The sequence below is a fragment of the Lissotriton helveticus genome, chromosome 11 (assembly GCF_964261635.1).
Source record: "Lissotriton helveticus chromosome 11, aLisHel1.1, whole genome shotgun sequence".
NCBI classification, from domain to species: Eukaryota; Metazoa; Chordata; class Amphibia; order Caudata; family Salamandridae; genus Lissotriton; species Lissotriton helveticus.
The window spans coordinates 583,460,535-583,477,419 of NC_136072.1; positions in this window are offsets into that span (position 1 = coordinate 583,460,535).

Sequence of the window (16,885 nt, forward strand, 5' to 3'; positions counted from 1 at the left end):
CAATCACCCACATTAAAACAGTAATTATGATGAATACTATAGGCAATCTCATTACCAGGACCACCGATGCTTAGGGTACCAGTTACCCTGTTGGATGATCTTCATAATCGTTGTCTCCAACACCGACTCGCCAGGAAGGTGCACCGCAACCACCTCAAGGGAGAACTCCTAGAACATCTGCAACATGAAGATGGATGGGATTAATGTAAAGCATCCACTTTGGGGTCACCCACACCATCTCATGAAGACTCCCCACTGGAGGATATCATCCATTTTTATACATATGTGGAGAGAGCATCGAAGCTGTTTCATTTACCTCTACAAATCACGGAATCAAACTCTTTTCTCTAAGACATCAAGTAGGCAAGAAGGCACCCAGAAAGCCAGTTAAAACAATTCCCATGTTTGATCACATTTGGCAAGAAGAATGAAAAATTCTGCAAATGTCACCCTCCATCTCAGCTTTGGTATCTAGGCTTAAAAATTATAGAAAGCCATGACAACACACCTTTATGCCTCACAGGTCAACTGAAGGCAGACTCTGTAGTGATGTAAGCCACACAAGGCAAATCGAAAAACCCATCTTCCACATGTACAACTCTACCAAATAGGCAACCTAAGCAGATATTCAGCTTTCACAACAGAGTCTCCACCCTGACTGCAACCTCCAATAGAACTACCAATTTGCTGGCTTTAGAAGGCCACAATGACTGCCAAATGCGGACAGACAAGGGCCATACCTTGATTTTCTTCTGGAAGAGAAGAAAGGGGAAGCCCTTTTGTCCTATGTGAATGTGAGAAAGCATCAGCTGCTATGATTGATCCGACCACATTTGTGGCCAGTACCAGCTTTCGGCAGACAAGGTTGGCTGAACTCAACTTCCTTTAAGCAGGCAGTGCAGCATCACGTTCTACAAGCCTTTCAACAAGAACCTCTTCGGGAAGCATGTGGATGATGCTTTACAGTCAATCAAGACAGACACCGACATGTCTTGCTCTCTCGGAGTCCTGAAATGCAGATGGTATGTGCCATTTATTGGAACAATGGAAGAGGTTTTCCATACTACAGAAGCAGTTGCCAACCATATCACCCACTGCAGCAACAGGCTCACAAATGCGCCAAAGCGATGTTAGCTTGACCATATCCACCCACAACCACTCTGTTGAAGGCAGAGTACAAAATGTTTTCAAAGGGTGGCATTCTGTAACATCTCACAGATGAGTCTTTCATATCAGCCAACTGAGCTATGCCCTTCCATTCCTTTTCAATCCACCGCAGTGTCCACCCACATCAGAGCAGCTTTCAAGGGAGCTCTTATCAAGCTTATTTCCAAAGGGGCAATAGAGAGGGTTCCAGACTCGGACACAGAGGCAGAATGTTTCTCGCGCTATTTCCTCATGCCAAAGAAGGATGGAGTCCTTCATCCTATTCTCTATCTTCACTCGCTAAACACCTTCCTAAGGAAGGACAAATTCAAAATGCTCACACTGGTTCTGTCTGCCCTGGATCCAAGTGACTGGGTGGTAGCCGTAGACCTACAGGACATGTACTTTCTTGTGCCCATCCTGCAGTCTCACAGACGTTACCTGTGGTTTAAGGTTGTCCAGGACTGTTTTCGGTTTGCCATGCTTCCATAGAGCCTTAGCAGTGACCCTCAGGTGTTTCAGGTGTTCATAAAAGTTATGGGGATGGTTGCTACTCATCTCTGAAGGTAGTGGATACCTGTTTCCCCCTTCCTCAACAGCTGGCTGTTAAAAGAAGTATTGCCACAATCTGTCGAAGACCACCTTGAGATAATGGCAAACCTTTTGAGATTGTTGTGGTTCTTGATCAATTAACCATCTTTGATTGGGGAAGCCTACTCTCGCACTTTAGCGGAGAGTATAAAAAGGGAAAGGCATGACTCCGCGCAGCGGACGCGTACAGCGGACGCGCCGGACCTGTGCCGGATTCGTGCCAGAGTCCTGCCCGTCTGCGCCCGTCCGTGACCAGGCGTGGCCAAGGCAAGAGACCATGCTGCACCTTCCACTTATAGGTATGACAGAAAGACATTACTTAACCTCAGACCATCCCACTGTACCTTTGCGTATTCCCTTCTTCCCGATATAACAAATCCCACCTTCCCTTGTGTGCCTTGTAACTTCGATCAGGCAGATAGCATTCCTGTATCTCAATGCCCCCTCAGCCTGAATCCGAAGCGGCCTTCACCCACTAATAAAAATGTCAGGATTAAAGCGGGCCTCATTAATTGTCACTCGCTTGACATAGCGTTATCCCTATCAGACAATAACTGGGATATTCTTTTCTTGACGGAAACCTGGCTAGGGGAGGAAACCAACCCCGCCCTATCCCTGGCCATCCCCTTAGGATATAATATTCATTGTGTGAATCGACAAAGTCGCAATCACAGCGAAGGCATCGCTATAATCTATAGATCTGTATGGACTATTTCTTCTTTTCCTTATACTCAAATAGACTCCATTGAGGCACTTCCATTTTGCATCCATTTTCCAGCAAACATTACCCTCTCAGGCCTACTAGTCTACCGACCCCCTAAATCCAAGACCTCCTCCCTGTCGGACTTTTTAGATTATGTCCTTCAGGCCAGCTTGCGCTACGCACATTTCACCCTACTCGGAGACTTTAACCTCCATGTGGAGGACGCCTCTGATCCCATAAGCTCCAATTTCCTTTGCACGCTCTCTGACGGTGGCCTAAAGCAATGGATCCGTAGTCCCACTCACAAGGCCGGACATACTCTTGACCTGATATGCTCCAACTTACCTGACCTGGTTACTAGTGACCCCTATCCAGTGATTTGGTCTGACCACTTCTTTATTCCGTTTTCCATCTGTTTATCTCACCAAGATAGACCTTGTGTTCAGGCCAAAACTTTCGGGCGTAACTGGAGCAATATCTCCCCAGACAGTCTTGGAGCTCTCTTAGGCTCCACTGCCCCGAGGGATGCCATCGATCTCGACTCCAGGTTGAACAACTTTAATAGCTGGATTTCTTCTGCTATTGACTCAATCGCTCCCATCAGGCCAATTAAAACATTTCGTTCTGCCCCCTCCTCACCTTGGTTCTCAGAAGAACTACGCAAATGCAAGTCTGCCTGTAAACTCTTGGAAAGACGTTGGAGACTTTCATACTCCCCTGATAGTAAAATGGAATATAAATCTAAATCAGCCCTCAAAAGATATAGGAAAAAGATCATAGATCATAAAAGAATCTACTTAGAGGAAAAAATTAATAAAGCCCACGGCTCCGCAAGGGAGATTTTTAATACTGTGAGATCATTTACTGACCCGCTGGCCCTCAAACGCCAGTCCCCTGTCTCTCAATCCCTCTGCAATCGTCTATCTGATTTCTTTGAGGATAAAATTGCCACCATCTATGACTCCTTTCCTAAAAAAAATTGCTCTGACCTCACCCACAATTTTTTTGCGATTACATCTCCCGACCCAGAACCATCCCAGATCCTATCCAACTTTGAAGAAATTTCTCTTGATCTCTCTTTAGCAGAACTATCTAAATGTAAATCTGGCTCGCCGACTGACCCCTGGCCGGCTAAACAATATAAAGCCTTGGCCCCTCTTCTTAACCCTATCTTGAACAGCATCTGGAATGACTCTCTCCGGACCGGTACTTTTCCAGACTCGTGGAAGCACGCACGACTAGTTCCTATCCTTAAAAAGACTAACACTGACCCCAATGAGCCGGCTAACTATAGACCCATCTCCCTGTTACCGGCTCCAGCTAAGGTATTGGAAAAACTAGTGCAAAAACAACTTGCAAGCTTCTTGGAAACCCACGGGTCATTCCATGACTCTCAACATGGGTTTAGGCAAGGTTACAGTACGGAATCAGCCCTGATAGAGATGGCCGACCCTGTGCGTTTGGAAACTTGATAAAGGATCAAGGGCGGTGTTGGTGCTGCTGGACTTGTCGGAAGCATTCGACACCGTCTCTCACTCTGTCCTCCTTGATCGTTTCCACTCCAAGGGCATTCAAGGTCCGGCCTTGAAGTGGCTGTCCTCTTTTTTGTCCAACAGAACTCAGGCGGTCTTTACCCCCCGTACACTTCCAACAGCCGACCACTAAAGTGGGGAGTCCCTCAGGGCTCCTCTTTAAGCCCCCTTCTTTTTAACGTTTATTTCTCCCCGCTTGCTGAATTGATTGCTCAGTCTGGAATTAAAGCCACCTCATATGCAGACGATATCCAACTCCTGTTCTCGTATGATAGACTCTCTCAATCCACCTTTGATCCTTTAAAAGACTGTCTGCGTAAAATTGCATGCTGGGTGGACAACAACTGCCTCCGACTCAATGCTGGGAAAACCGAGGTCCTTTGGTGGCCACTCGATCTGAGCCCTCCCCCATCACCTAAAGAATCTGTAAAGAACCTTGGAGTCAGATGGGACTCCAACCTTTCCTTTCACAACCAAGTACAGACAGTGTCAGCGGCCTGCTTCTCCAAAATTAGGATGGTTAAAAAATGTATCAACTTTCTCCCTAATAACACCCGGAGAACCATAGTCCAAGCGCTGATTACATCTCACCTGGACTATGCCAATGGTCTGTATATTGGTTTGGCCGCAGGGCTTTGCCATCGACTACAGACAGTTCAAAACGCAGCAGTCCGACTAGTATGTGGCATCTCCCTCAGAGAGCACATCTCTCCACATCGGCGCTCGCTTCATTGGCTGCCAATACAGAAGAGGGCTGAATTTAAAGCCCTCACACTGGCTCACAGGGCAATTAAGGGAAAAGGCTCTGCTTACCTTTCCTCCTGTCTGCCCCCCTACAAAAATGTCATATCTCTTCGTTCCAGTTCCAAAAATCTTCTGACCACTCCTAGATTTAATAAAACACGTTCTGGAGGGAAAACCTTCCAGGCCTGTGCCGCTTCCCATTGGAACAAACTCCCTCTTGCCATCCGGATGATCCAGGATGAGCTTCCTTTTCGTAAGGCATTAAAAACCTTCCTCTTTTGCTGATTCCCTCAGGAGTAAGACTCATTTACACTCTCAGGAGCGCCGGGACACCCCGTTGGGGTAGCCGAGCGCTATATAAAATACACTAAATAAATAAATAAACCAAATTCGCACCTGATTCCTTTGCAGAGATTTCCTTTTGTACAAGATGTTTTGGACACAGTGCTGTTCAGGGCCTTTCATTATTTGACACATGAAGCAAGGACATTTCGGCCATGATCTCAATATTTTAGTCTCAGTCCTGGATCTTGTTGAAAGAGCTGCCCTGAGGCTTCTTGGCCTGTTGGCCTTATGCATCCTGCGTGTCCACTTCACAAGCTGGCATATGAGGGCATTGCACTGGTAACTGTGTTCTCAGTGCCAAGGTAACCTGTTGGATGTCATCCAGGTTGTGAAGGAGACTGCACAAGATCTGCAGAGGTGGCTACTTGACACAACCTGATCTTCCCTTTCCCACCCAGAGCTGACAGTAGCGGTGGATGCATTACTGCTGGGTTGGGGCGGTCATCTGGGAGAGGTGGAGAGCAGAGGGCTCTGGTCTCTGGCAGAAACCCAGCTCCACATCAGTCTGTTGGAGTTGCCGGCCTTTTGCTTAGTGCTGAAGAACTTCCTGCCATCCATCAAGGGAAGGCTTTTGAAGGTTCACACGGACAACACCACCTCCATATGGTACTGCAATAAGCAAGACTGAGCTGGGTCCTAGGACAAGAGGCACTGTGCCTCTGGTGTTGGTTGGAGCATCAGGTCTTCTCTCTGATCGTAAATTACCTAGCAGGGCATTTGCCTCATCCGCAGTGACTGGTGGACCACAAATAGTAATTGCACCTCAAGGTGGTGTTGGGCCTCTTCTGACAGCAGGGAGAATCCTGTCTAGACCTTTTCGTCACTGTCGAGCACATGCAGTGTCAAAAGTTCTGCTAGTTGAAGTTCCCAAGTAAGCCCTCTCAGGGAAATTCATTCTGACTTGAGTGGAGCATGGGACTCCTGCACACTTTCCCACCTCTGCCTCTTGTGCTTCGAGTTCTGAAGAAGATCAGGAATGACCCAGCCCAAGACTTCCTGTTGGCTCCGGATTGAGCCAGGAGAGCTTGGTACCTTGACCTTCTTGGGCTGGGCATCTGTCCTATGATCAGGTTACTGCTTCTGGAGGATCACGTATCGCAGCAGCAGGGCAGGGTTCTGCACTCAAACCTGCACATTCTACACCTCCGTACAAGGAAATTGAATAGCAGCAGTTGATTGTGTTTGATCTACCATTTTACATAGTCCATTTACGCTAGGCACTGGGACAAATCTATGTCCAGAGAGAGGACATTCTGAACTGCAGGTTATCGCCTTTGGAACTCATTCTCGTATCTTGGATTTGGTCGCACGAGTACTGACTTATTATAGCTCGTTATTAGACCTTTGACATCACTAGCAACCATAATTACAGTTCTTCAGACTATTCGCCTTGAAAAAGCCCTGGCTTACGGCCCACAGGGGGCGAAACACGTTGGCTGTGCTGCACAACATGATTGTTTTATTATGAGCACTAAACACTCCAAATAAAATTTGGAGAAACAACGAGTTCTCAACCTTATTACTTATCATTTTTCACAGTGATGATGCTTATTCCCAACAAATATGATTGAACATTGACAAAAAATAGGACTTGTCCAGGTCTCTTCACTTCGATTACTGCACAAATGGGTTACGGTTTTTCCCTATTTCCGTGGACAAGTGAAACTGGATTTTGCCTCATTCTCGAACAGGGGGTTAAATAACTGGTACTATTACCCCTATTACTACTCTCACTCCAGCAAAGAAAAGTAAAGCGGTGCAGAAAGTGCTTTGTCATGATGAATAGTCCTATGTATTAAGATATGCAATGCATTGGCCAAGAAACAAACTCCGAAAGGACTGATGGCTCCATTTATCAGGGCCAAGGCTGCTCAGTGTGTGACTTTGAAGAAAATACGTCAATTTTGGATGGCCGAGCTTGAGACTGTTTCACAGTGTAAAATGTATGCCTAATACATGGTATCTGTGCGACAAATGCAGAAGTAGAGTCAAGTGAATTACCTACAGCTTTCATGGAGGGTATTGCCCTGTTGTTTTTATGCGTTTTACTCGCAATGTTGAGTGTTTCTCCTCCAAAAATACTGAGGTGCCTTTGTGGTGAGGCACATGAAAGGACTGATCTGATGAGACAGGTACCACAGAATCCATGCTGATGCTTTGGCCCCAGCATCTCCTGTAAATATGAATGAAGAACATCAGATAATGCACTGTGGTTCATGCTTGATCTGCTTCTAGAGAAAGCAATTGTTAAGACCATCTCAATGATTGTGAACTTTGGCATGCAGATTTTCGCAGATTTCGTGCCTATTGCCTTTCTCTAAATATAATTGTACTAAACTATTAACATTGAAAAAAAGAATCCATCTTCTCACTATACCTCTGCTTAAGAAATAAAATAAAGTAATGTTTCTCCTTGCTTGTGCCCATAAGGTGAAAATGCACATTTGCAAAATATTCCCTCTAGTGTTGCCCAAGCCTGGTCTGGCCTATGGCTCTGTAATGCAGGGAATTAACAACCAATAACTACCTGTGCTAAACACTTCCTTTTCTGGTATTTCCTATGGACAAAGGTGCAGCTGGTATCACTAACAATATAAAAGCATGCCACATTTAGCTAATGTTTACATGATACATGCACACCGTGAACTGAATTATGTAGGATAGCCAGAGGTCCAGTCCCTAATTTGTACAAGTAATGGGGGCCTGATTACGTGTTCAAGTGTTATTTATCTCAAACGATAAATAACAATAACACAGGGTACGTTATTTATTGTGTGCAATAAATAATACCTATCATGAGTTTGTGGGAAATAACATAAGGATTTTGGTGTTTAACGCACTGAAATCCGCATGATACTAATGACAGCTGAGGTATTTAATGCATCCTATATTTATCGGATGTGCTAAATACAGCCAAACTCGTAATTTTGACTCATGCGTAAACATGGGTTTACGCACAGGTCGGAATTTGCTGGCCCACTCATAATCAGGCCTAAAGTATCTGACCCTCAAGGTTTTCCTCTGAAGCCCATCAGTGCTGCTGCCTAATGTCGGGGTTGCTGAATACCAGGTCTGTCTAGTCTTAATTCCACCTCATGCCTTTTTCATCCATCACCATACTCTCCCTTCTCCTTTATCTGAGTCTTTCAGGATTTTTCATCACATTTTTCTTCCTTTGTCATTGCTTTTCCATCTTTCTCTTCCTCCTTTTTTCAACCCTTTGCTACCTTTCTCTCTAGTTCTGGTTCAAAAACTGTTGAGGAAAAATCAGATCTGGTCCCAAAAGTGCTGCAGAGGTCACTGAAGGCTAGAAAATAGGCGAGGATTGGAGAGGCGTTAGGGCATGACAGAAAAAGATATATCAGGCTGTAACAGAGAAAAAGAAAGGCATTGGGCCTTTTAGTGAGAGGAAATATGCCTTAATAGAGATAAATAGGTGCCTGAAAAAGAGAAAAGAATCCAGGCCTTACAGAACTATAACAGAATTGGATAGCCCAGGGCCGATATTTATAAAGATAATTCTATTTCCCAGTGTCTTGATTCCTTTATGTGTCAAAAGTGTGGCTGAAAATCCTCAGGCCCATCATTGGCGACTGTCTACCATTTTCAGACGTACTCTTGAGTTTCGAATTTGATGGTCCTGTGCAACGGTAAGCAAATAAGAGCTTATAATGTAAAGCTTCATCAAAAAGCCCATCTTTGATGGTTTGCAGATCACAGTTGAGGCTACGCCCTGTCAGCATCTCATGTACCTGGCTCTGGAGGAAGATTGTCCCTTCTTGGTCTATTATTCATTCTCTTTCCAAGTGTGTCACTTTTTTATAATTTTAATAATATTTCAAAACCAAAGCAAAAACTTTGGGAGTTTATATTTAATATATTTTGTATGGTATTAATGTAAATATGCACTTGCTTTGGTTTTCTTTTTCTTTTTTGTTACAAAATGTTATGCTAATTAAACTTTTTTTAAATAAAAATATTTATGTTCTCCTTCCTAGCGCACTGTTTGCCTTGTAATATTTATCACCAGGTTGAACAAGATACCTTGCAGATTTCCATTTGCCAATAGTGCCTATTATGTGTCCTGGATATGCCTCTTCTCTGCGTCCTGTTCTTCACAGACCTCACTCCCAATTCATATTACTCAGTCTTTCCTCCTATTCTTGGCATCCAACATATTCTAAGCCCTTCTGGGGACATTGTAGCTCCTCTCACCTATTATTGCCTTCTCAGTCATAGAGCTCTCTCTCTTGCAGGGATGTAATTTAGAGGTGATCAGGAGTCGCAGATGCGACCCCAGGCTTGCCCCTTGCAACCCATGTCACTGCATTTGTGATCACTGACCTCAGCGCTTGCACAATCAGTGCCAGGAAGACATGGGTACCTCGTCCTTGGCTCAAATCTCCTTTTTTGTCATTTTTTTTATGACACTAATAAATTACATACTATTTACCATTAGAGTAATAAAAATGGAGTACAATTAGCAGGAATATGACCCTCACTAGCAACAGAGGTAAGTAAAAACGCTTTTAAATGTAGGCTGTGTGCAGGCGTGAAGGTGAGAGTGAGAATACATCAAAGAGAGTGCGTGTTTTTGTGTGTTATGGGCAAGCATGTGTGAGTGGGTGAATGTAAAGGTCAAATGACATTTGGTGTCACTTCCGCTACCCTTGCAAGTGTGGTGAATTGCCTCTCCCTAACTAGCTAGGAGCCTTTCAGCTTTCACTGCAGCAAACCTTTTGCATCTGTTACCCTTTCACAGTCATAGCCTTTTTCAAGCCCTTTGCATTGACCGAGGTTTAGCCTTCACCGTGGCTGAATTCTGCCTATCCCCTGGTCACAAACTCGCAGAAAAGTTTCAATTATCCCTCCTTCTTTTCCTTGGCCCTCAACCACAGGCCTCTCCCTTGCTTGTGAATTTGACAGTGAAAGATGAGTGGCTTGGCAGTTCGAGTTGGACGGTTCCAATAAGGAGCAGGGTCAAGACTGATTTGCATATGGTTGGGTCAAAAGTGAGGTGCCATGGTGAGCAACAGAACAATGCATTGGAGTGATACACAAGCTAATTCCAATGGTTAGACTTATTGCAAGCCGCTTCCTATCACCTTTTGTGTGTTTCATGTACTGCCCTAAGTGGCCTGGGTATGCATAGACGTGGGTCCCATGCTCACTGTGCCTCTGGAATCAAGCAATACCCAGCTGATAAGCCCATAATTAGAGCAAAACCAGTTCCGAGTTGCTTGTGTTCAAGTTCAAGGAGGACCTGGCTTGGGAGTTTGGCCTGGACTGTTCCCATAAGGAGCACGGTCAAGACTGATTTGCATATGGTTGGTCCAAACAGAGGTGGCATGGTGTGCATAAGAACAATAGGTTGAAGTGCTATCCTGAGCAATTGCCAGTGGTTAGACTTATTGTAAGCAGCCTCCCATCACCTTTTGTGTGTTTCACTTAAATAAATTAACCATTTTGTAAGTCAGCTGTAAGTGTGCATTAAAAAAATTAAACATAGCGATTGACCTCTATAAAGTGAAATTGTATGTCTGTTTACAACCAAACAGCTAACATGGGTTTAGGGCTACAGTTGTTCAAGTAGCATTATACAAGTTACATTTTTGTGTCAGACCTTGTTTGGGGGGAGGGGGCTAACAGGGCGATTAGGGGCTCCTTGGTCCCAGCCTGGATAGATGGAGCCATTTACCAGTGTCCCTTGTTCCGTCCTACTATGGCACCACAAACTAGGTTGAGTAGACCCCTACCGCAGGTGACGCAGGGCGTCAAGGGCGAGCAGTCTAAGGTGTTTCAGGGAGGTAGTGGGGTTTAGAGACACAGAACTAAAGCAATCATACATAAGGCCCAAAAAGTGAATGTCTAGCCCAGTGCTTTACTTTGAGGGAAAGATAAATACTTTTATCACACCAAAATGTAAGGCAATATTTAAATAAGAAGTATCAGTACTGGGATGAACTCTACTGGATCTAGAGGATTCACTACACACAGAGCAGAAACAGAAAGTCTTAGATTTAAAGCCCAAGTGCTGCCTCCCTCTTGCAAAAATCGTGCAACTTTCATGCAACTTGTGACCCACAGGTCTGTCTGTAATATTTGCTAGACAGTTCTGTTTGAGGGTTGTTTTTATCTTTTAATGTTACAGCAAAGATATGTTTTGCCAATTCAAAGTCAATGTCTTTCAGACTCTGGTGTTACCTGATAATGGGGTACACTTGGATCTTCTAAGCGCCGGTATGCAGCTGTTATCCGCATGGGGTGAACAGCCACACTCACGTTCACTGAGACCTGCCATCTTCTCTCCACATCAGCATCGAAAGCTGCAGCAGCTCGGTGAAGGCACTCTGGAAACTGAGCTAAAGCTGACATAGTGGGGAATCCCTTCCCTCTATTCTGGGACCTGAGGTGAGGCACCAATTATTGAAAGGCAGATTCAGGACAGGTCTTCTGTCCTCGTCTGTGGCAGTTGCAGAGCAGGAACACGGTGATTTGTTGCTGACAAACTTGGGGTCAAATTTATCAAATAGTTGTTGCGCCCTTGCACCATGCAATGGGTTGCAAGAGCAATGGAACACTTAAGTTAGATTTATCAAGGCAATCAAGGCCACCTATCGTGGCCTTGTGTGGCTTGAGAAATCTAGAGTAACTTAACACAGCGTAAATCACTGGGTTGCGTTACTCTGTCCCAGTGAGGCGTTCCATGGGAGAAGCGTGGGTGTTCTCATGAATGTATGACGTTACAACCATACATTCACAACGCATACCATTACAATGAAACTTTTACAGCGCAGGATCCGTTACAACGCATGCCATTACAACGCATGCCATTACAACGCAGATGCTATTACAACGCATGGCATTACAACGTAAGTATGGGTAAGTATTTTTTTTAATTTTAATTAATGGGAATGTAATAGTAGTGTAAATGTTGGATAGTGTAGGGGTTAAAATTACTATTCTAACTCCAGGGGGGTGTAATAGTAGGGTAAGTGTTGGATAGTCTAGGTGAGGCATAACGTGGAGAAATATCTTTATGTCTCCTCGTTACTTCCTCTTTCTAAGTGTGCTGCAGAATGCCTCAGAGGGTTGTTTTTGTGCAGGCAGGTGTCCCTTCCTGCACAATAACAATGCTGCTTACAACACATGCACCCTTGCACCATGGTGCAAGTGTGCCTGCATTAACGCTAGGCACGTCATTGTGCACCAGCGCAGAGAAAAGACAGGAATGCGCCGTATAATGTAAAATCTGGTGCATTCCTGCATTTCATCCGTTTTTGCTCATTATACCTAGATCGTGAAACTAAGCAAGCACCATGACCCCGACTCCCATGAGGCACGCAATATCTCGTTCTTAGCAAGCTTAACCCTCTGTTTTCCTCCAACCTATGATCTTAGACATCATGGACCCAACGTTTCTATTCCAGCATACATGCATTTGTCCTGACGCCCACACCGATGAGAGCGTAGACACCCACTTAATAGGAATGTCAAAAGTGGTGTTGAATTATTTACTCACTGGTCTGATTGTTACACCATGAATCTTGGAATGCATAGATGCACAAGCACATCTTAATGACACGGAGTGCGTAGACACCCACCACATAGTATGCATGAGTGGGAGTTTGTTTTTATTCCGTGGTAACATTGTCACTCTAATGATTGTATGAACTCTATTGCCTCATACATTGTGAGGCTCACACCGTGATGTGTATTTGAAACGTCCAGTACACACACGTTTGGGAGCTGAAGAAGCACTTCACAAACTAGAGACTAAATTTTAGCTACGTACTCTGTTTGCTTGTGATGTTATGTTTGTCTTTACAGATTTTCCCTTTCTAAGAATTGGACAAAAGGACATCTGACCGTGAGTACTCAGTTAGGTCACAGTGGTCAAGGGTAGGATACACCTTAGCGAGTGTATACCGCCCGGGCCACGTTCACTGATCCTGACGAAAACCTGGGACTATCAATTTCAGGTTGAAACATGTAGACCTTTTTATGCACCTTTTTTCACTTTAAAGATACCAATGGTCAATCTAACCAGGAACGGCATCTCACCTATATTTTTAATATTGTCCAGTTGCTCCAGAATAAAATATTTTTAGTGAGTTATATCTGGCCAATTTTTAAAACCACCTCTCACTCACTGGCACAAGAAAAATCAACCCGCTCCACTGTAATCAGGTGTCGTAGCACACCCGGATGGTATTCTAGGTTGGTGAGTGAGGGGTCTTCTTAGAAAAGGAAATTCTGTAGTAGGGGATCTCTGTGTATAGTCATAATCTAGTGAATAGTCCCGCCCATGTGCGTGGACCCCGGAGCAATCGAAATAGTCTCTTCAGTTGTCTTCTTCTGCAGTCCTGCATAGACACTTAAGAGGAAATAAAAGACAAATAATGCAGCCTAAAACTACAAGGCTACACTGGCCAGTACTTCATCTTGAAGTGACAAAGATAGCCAAATAATATTAAATTGTACACACTTTGTAAAGTTTCACACCTAGAGAAACTCTCCTTCACAAAAATCCTTTGTCATGATAGAGAGGAAGGGTTAGACAGACAAGCCCCATAGGCTGCCATTATGTGTCTGGAAAAGGGATAACGTGCCTTTAAGGAACTCTGCAGAGATCCTCTGTAGCCCTGGATGCACAACCAAAGGCCTTTTACTTTTAGTTCTTTTTGAAGGTGTATAAAGCTAGGCCTGTAGCATTCAGTACATTATCATTTCATCCACTGGGGAGGAGGGCGGGCGCTTATGACTATTTGATGCTTTCTAGCAGGGCTCCATGTTGGTTGTGAGTAAGTATGTTGTACTCAATGAGATCCATTTTGTATTCCTTCTGGATTTGACATGGCACAGGGTGGAGGTGTTGATAAAGTCTTCCCAGATAGTGGAAGTGTAATGCCTGCATTTCTGAGTATAACCTCAGACATTGAAGTTTATAGGGAAGAAAACAATGCTGCCCTTAGAAATTCTATGTGACCTAATTAGCAGGGTATTGCTGATTAGTCCTTCCTGAGCACTGCCATGTGGGTGGCGGTAGAGTAGTGGGGGCAAGTGGGCAATTGTTAGAGGGTGTGACATTTTGGTGGGGTTGGGCCTTTTGTCTGCCCTAGTGTGGCCCATCCAGGAATGCTGATGACACATTGTGCTTGTGTTATGGGTACACTTGCTTGTACAAAAACAAATGAAGGAGTACACCCACGAGACAACGCAGTGTCTCCGCAGTGTTGGGAGTGGTGTACAAGATAGGAAATGGAGTAGTTTCTAACCTGTAACTCCAGTTCTGTAGTAGGGGTATCTCTGTTATAGTAATAATCTAGTGAATAGTCCCGCCCATCTGCGTGGACCCCAGAGCAATCAAAATAGTCTCTTAAGTTATCTTCTTCTGCAGTCCTGCTTAGACACTTAAGAGAAAATAAAAGACAAATAATGCAGCCTAAAACTACAAGGCTACACTGGCCAGTACTTCATCCTGAAGTGACAAAGATAGCCAAATATTATTACATTTTACTCACTTTGTAAAGTTTCACACCTAGAGAAACTCCCCTTCACAACAATCCTTTGTCATGATAGAGAGGAAGGGTTGGACAGACAAGCCCCATAGGCTGCCATTATGTGTCTGGAAAAGGGATACCGTGCCTTTAAGGAACTCTCCAGAGATCCTCGCTATCTTAGGATGCACAGCCAAAGGCCTTTTACTTTCAGTTCTTTTTTCTGGCTCCTGCTAGCAGGACCCTGGAGCATTTAGCTCTACCTTTTTGGGTATATCTTCAAATTTTTGAACTTTTCCATATTTTGAGTGTTTCACTCGACGTCTGGGGTCTTCCTCTTCCAGTTGCTGTATTTTTTTACCAGTTTTGCCACCTCCATATTGTCAAAATGCCAGCTTTATTCAACAAGTGCCCTGAGTGTGGTAGGAAGAAGGCTAAATCTGACCCCCACAGAGTGTGCATACTCTGTCTCCCTTCTAGCCATGTCCCTGACTCCTGTGATATTTGTCACTCTTTCTCCAGGAGGACCCTGCGTGACAGGGAGAAGATTCATCTCCAAGGCCTGGAGCAGAGGAGACATCAAGAACCAGGTGGGACTTCTGGGCATGGAGGGACGCTATCTTCATCCTTTGCCCGTGCATCGCCCTCTGGTGGGCTCCCCAGTCAAGAGAAGGTCGAAAAAAGGCACCGGTCCTGGTCGACGTCGATGGCGTCGACGTTGGCGTCGAGAGGTATGACTACCATGTGCTCCCCGTCGACCAAGGGCTCTGGGTATAAGCGACGTCGCCGTCGAGGGGTAGGACTTCGAGACCTCGGACGAGGTCGACGTCGAGGAGTTCACCGGCGTCGACACACCATCGACGTCGTGAGGAGTCCCGAAGAGGCAGGCGCTCGCCGTCGAGGCGACATTGCCGTTTGCCTTCAACGCCGACGCGAAGATAAATGTCGAGGAGAGAAAGATCGCCGTCGAGGCGAAGACACTCGACGTTGGTGAGTTCGTCGAGGTCAGGAAAATCGACGTAGAGAAGAGAGACGTCAAAGGGATCGACGTCGAGGAGAGAAAAGTCGACGTCGAGGGGAGAAAAGTCGATATCTAAAAGGAAGTCGAGGCCCAGAACGGTGTCTAGGGCCTCTGTGGTGAGCGTCTCATCATCATTGGCGAGTCACCGGTCGCGGCGGCGCCGGCGCTCGCGCTCAGAGAGGTGGGCCTCCAGAGTGTCCTCCCCGAGGCCTGCTCGTAAGAAGAGACGAGTCCTTACCTCACCGGACTCTGACTACTCCTGGACCTACTCGCCCTCAAGGCCCAGGACGCCTACACCTCCTCCTCCTCTTCCACAACTTCCTCCTCCTCCACCTCCGCCACCACCCCCTCCTCTTCCACCACTGCCTCGGCTTCCACTACCGAACCCTGTGGTTCCAGCACAACCTTTTCCATTTCCACAGCCCCCGGGACCGGGGGCTCCTGCAAGGCCCACAAAGCCAAGGTCAAGATCCAGAGGGAGGCATCGCTCTCACAGTGAGCGTAGATCTTCAACGAGATCACGCCATCGTCGGCGGAGGGACAGGTCACGGTCCAGGTGGGGATATTCTCCCACTTTGTCGGACTCTCCTCCGACGAGAGTGTCCCCAGTGGATGACATTGTGACTTTCCAGGATGTGTTGCTGAGGGGGGCAGCGAAGTTGGGGATCACATTGACTGTGCCCACCCCTGCCACTTCTGTGATTTTTGAACTGGAAGAACCGGCCATGGAGCTGTTTCTGAAGCCGGCCTTGGTGAAGTCGGCGCCATCTAGTCTTCAAAAGAAGTACAGGCCTCCGGATTCGATCCTGTACCGGATTCTGTCATTGTGACAGCGGCCAAGAAACAACATTTCACTGCCCCGTCGTCTACAGTCCCTCCGGACAAGGAGAGCAGGCACAGGGATTCGGCAGGAAGGAAAGTCTGTAGTATGGCTGCCACATCTCTTAAGGCAGCTAGTGCATCAGCACTTTTGGGCAGATAGGATCGCTCGTTATGGGAGTCCCTGCAACAGTTCATTGAGCTCCTCCCGAGAGACAGGAGGGAAGACTTCCAGGAGATTCTGAATGAGGGCATGATGGTCTCAAATCAGGTCATCAGTTTTGCGGCGGATGCCTCTCTCCTGGCCGCGCATGGGTACTGCCATGGCATAAACTTGAGGCGACATTCCTGGTTGCGCCTTACCTCTCTTAAGCCTGAGGCGCAACAGTGGATTGCTAATTTGTCCTTTTTCAGGATCCACCCTCTTCGGGGCTCATGCGGACTAGGAGATGGCCCGCATGAAGGCAGAAGTGGAAACGCTGAA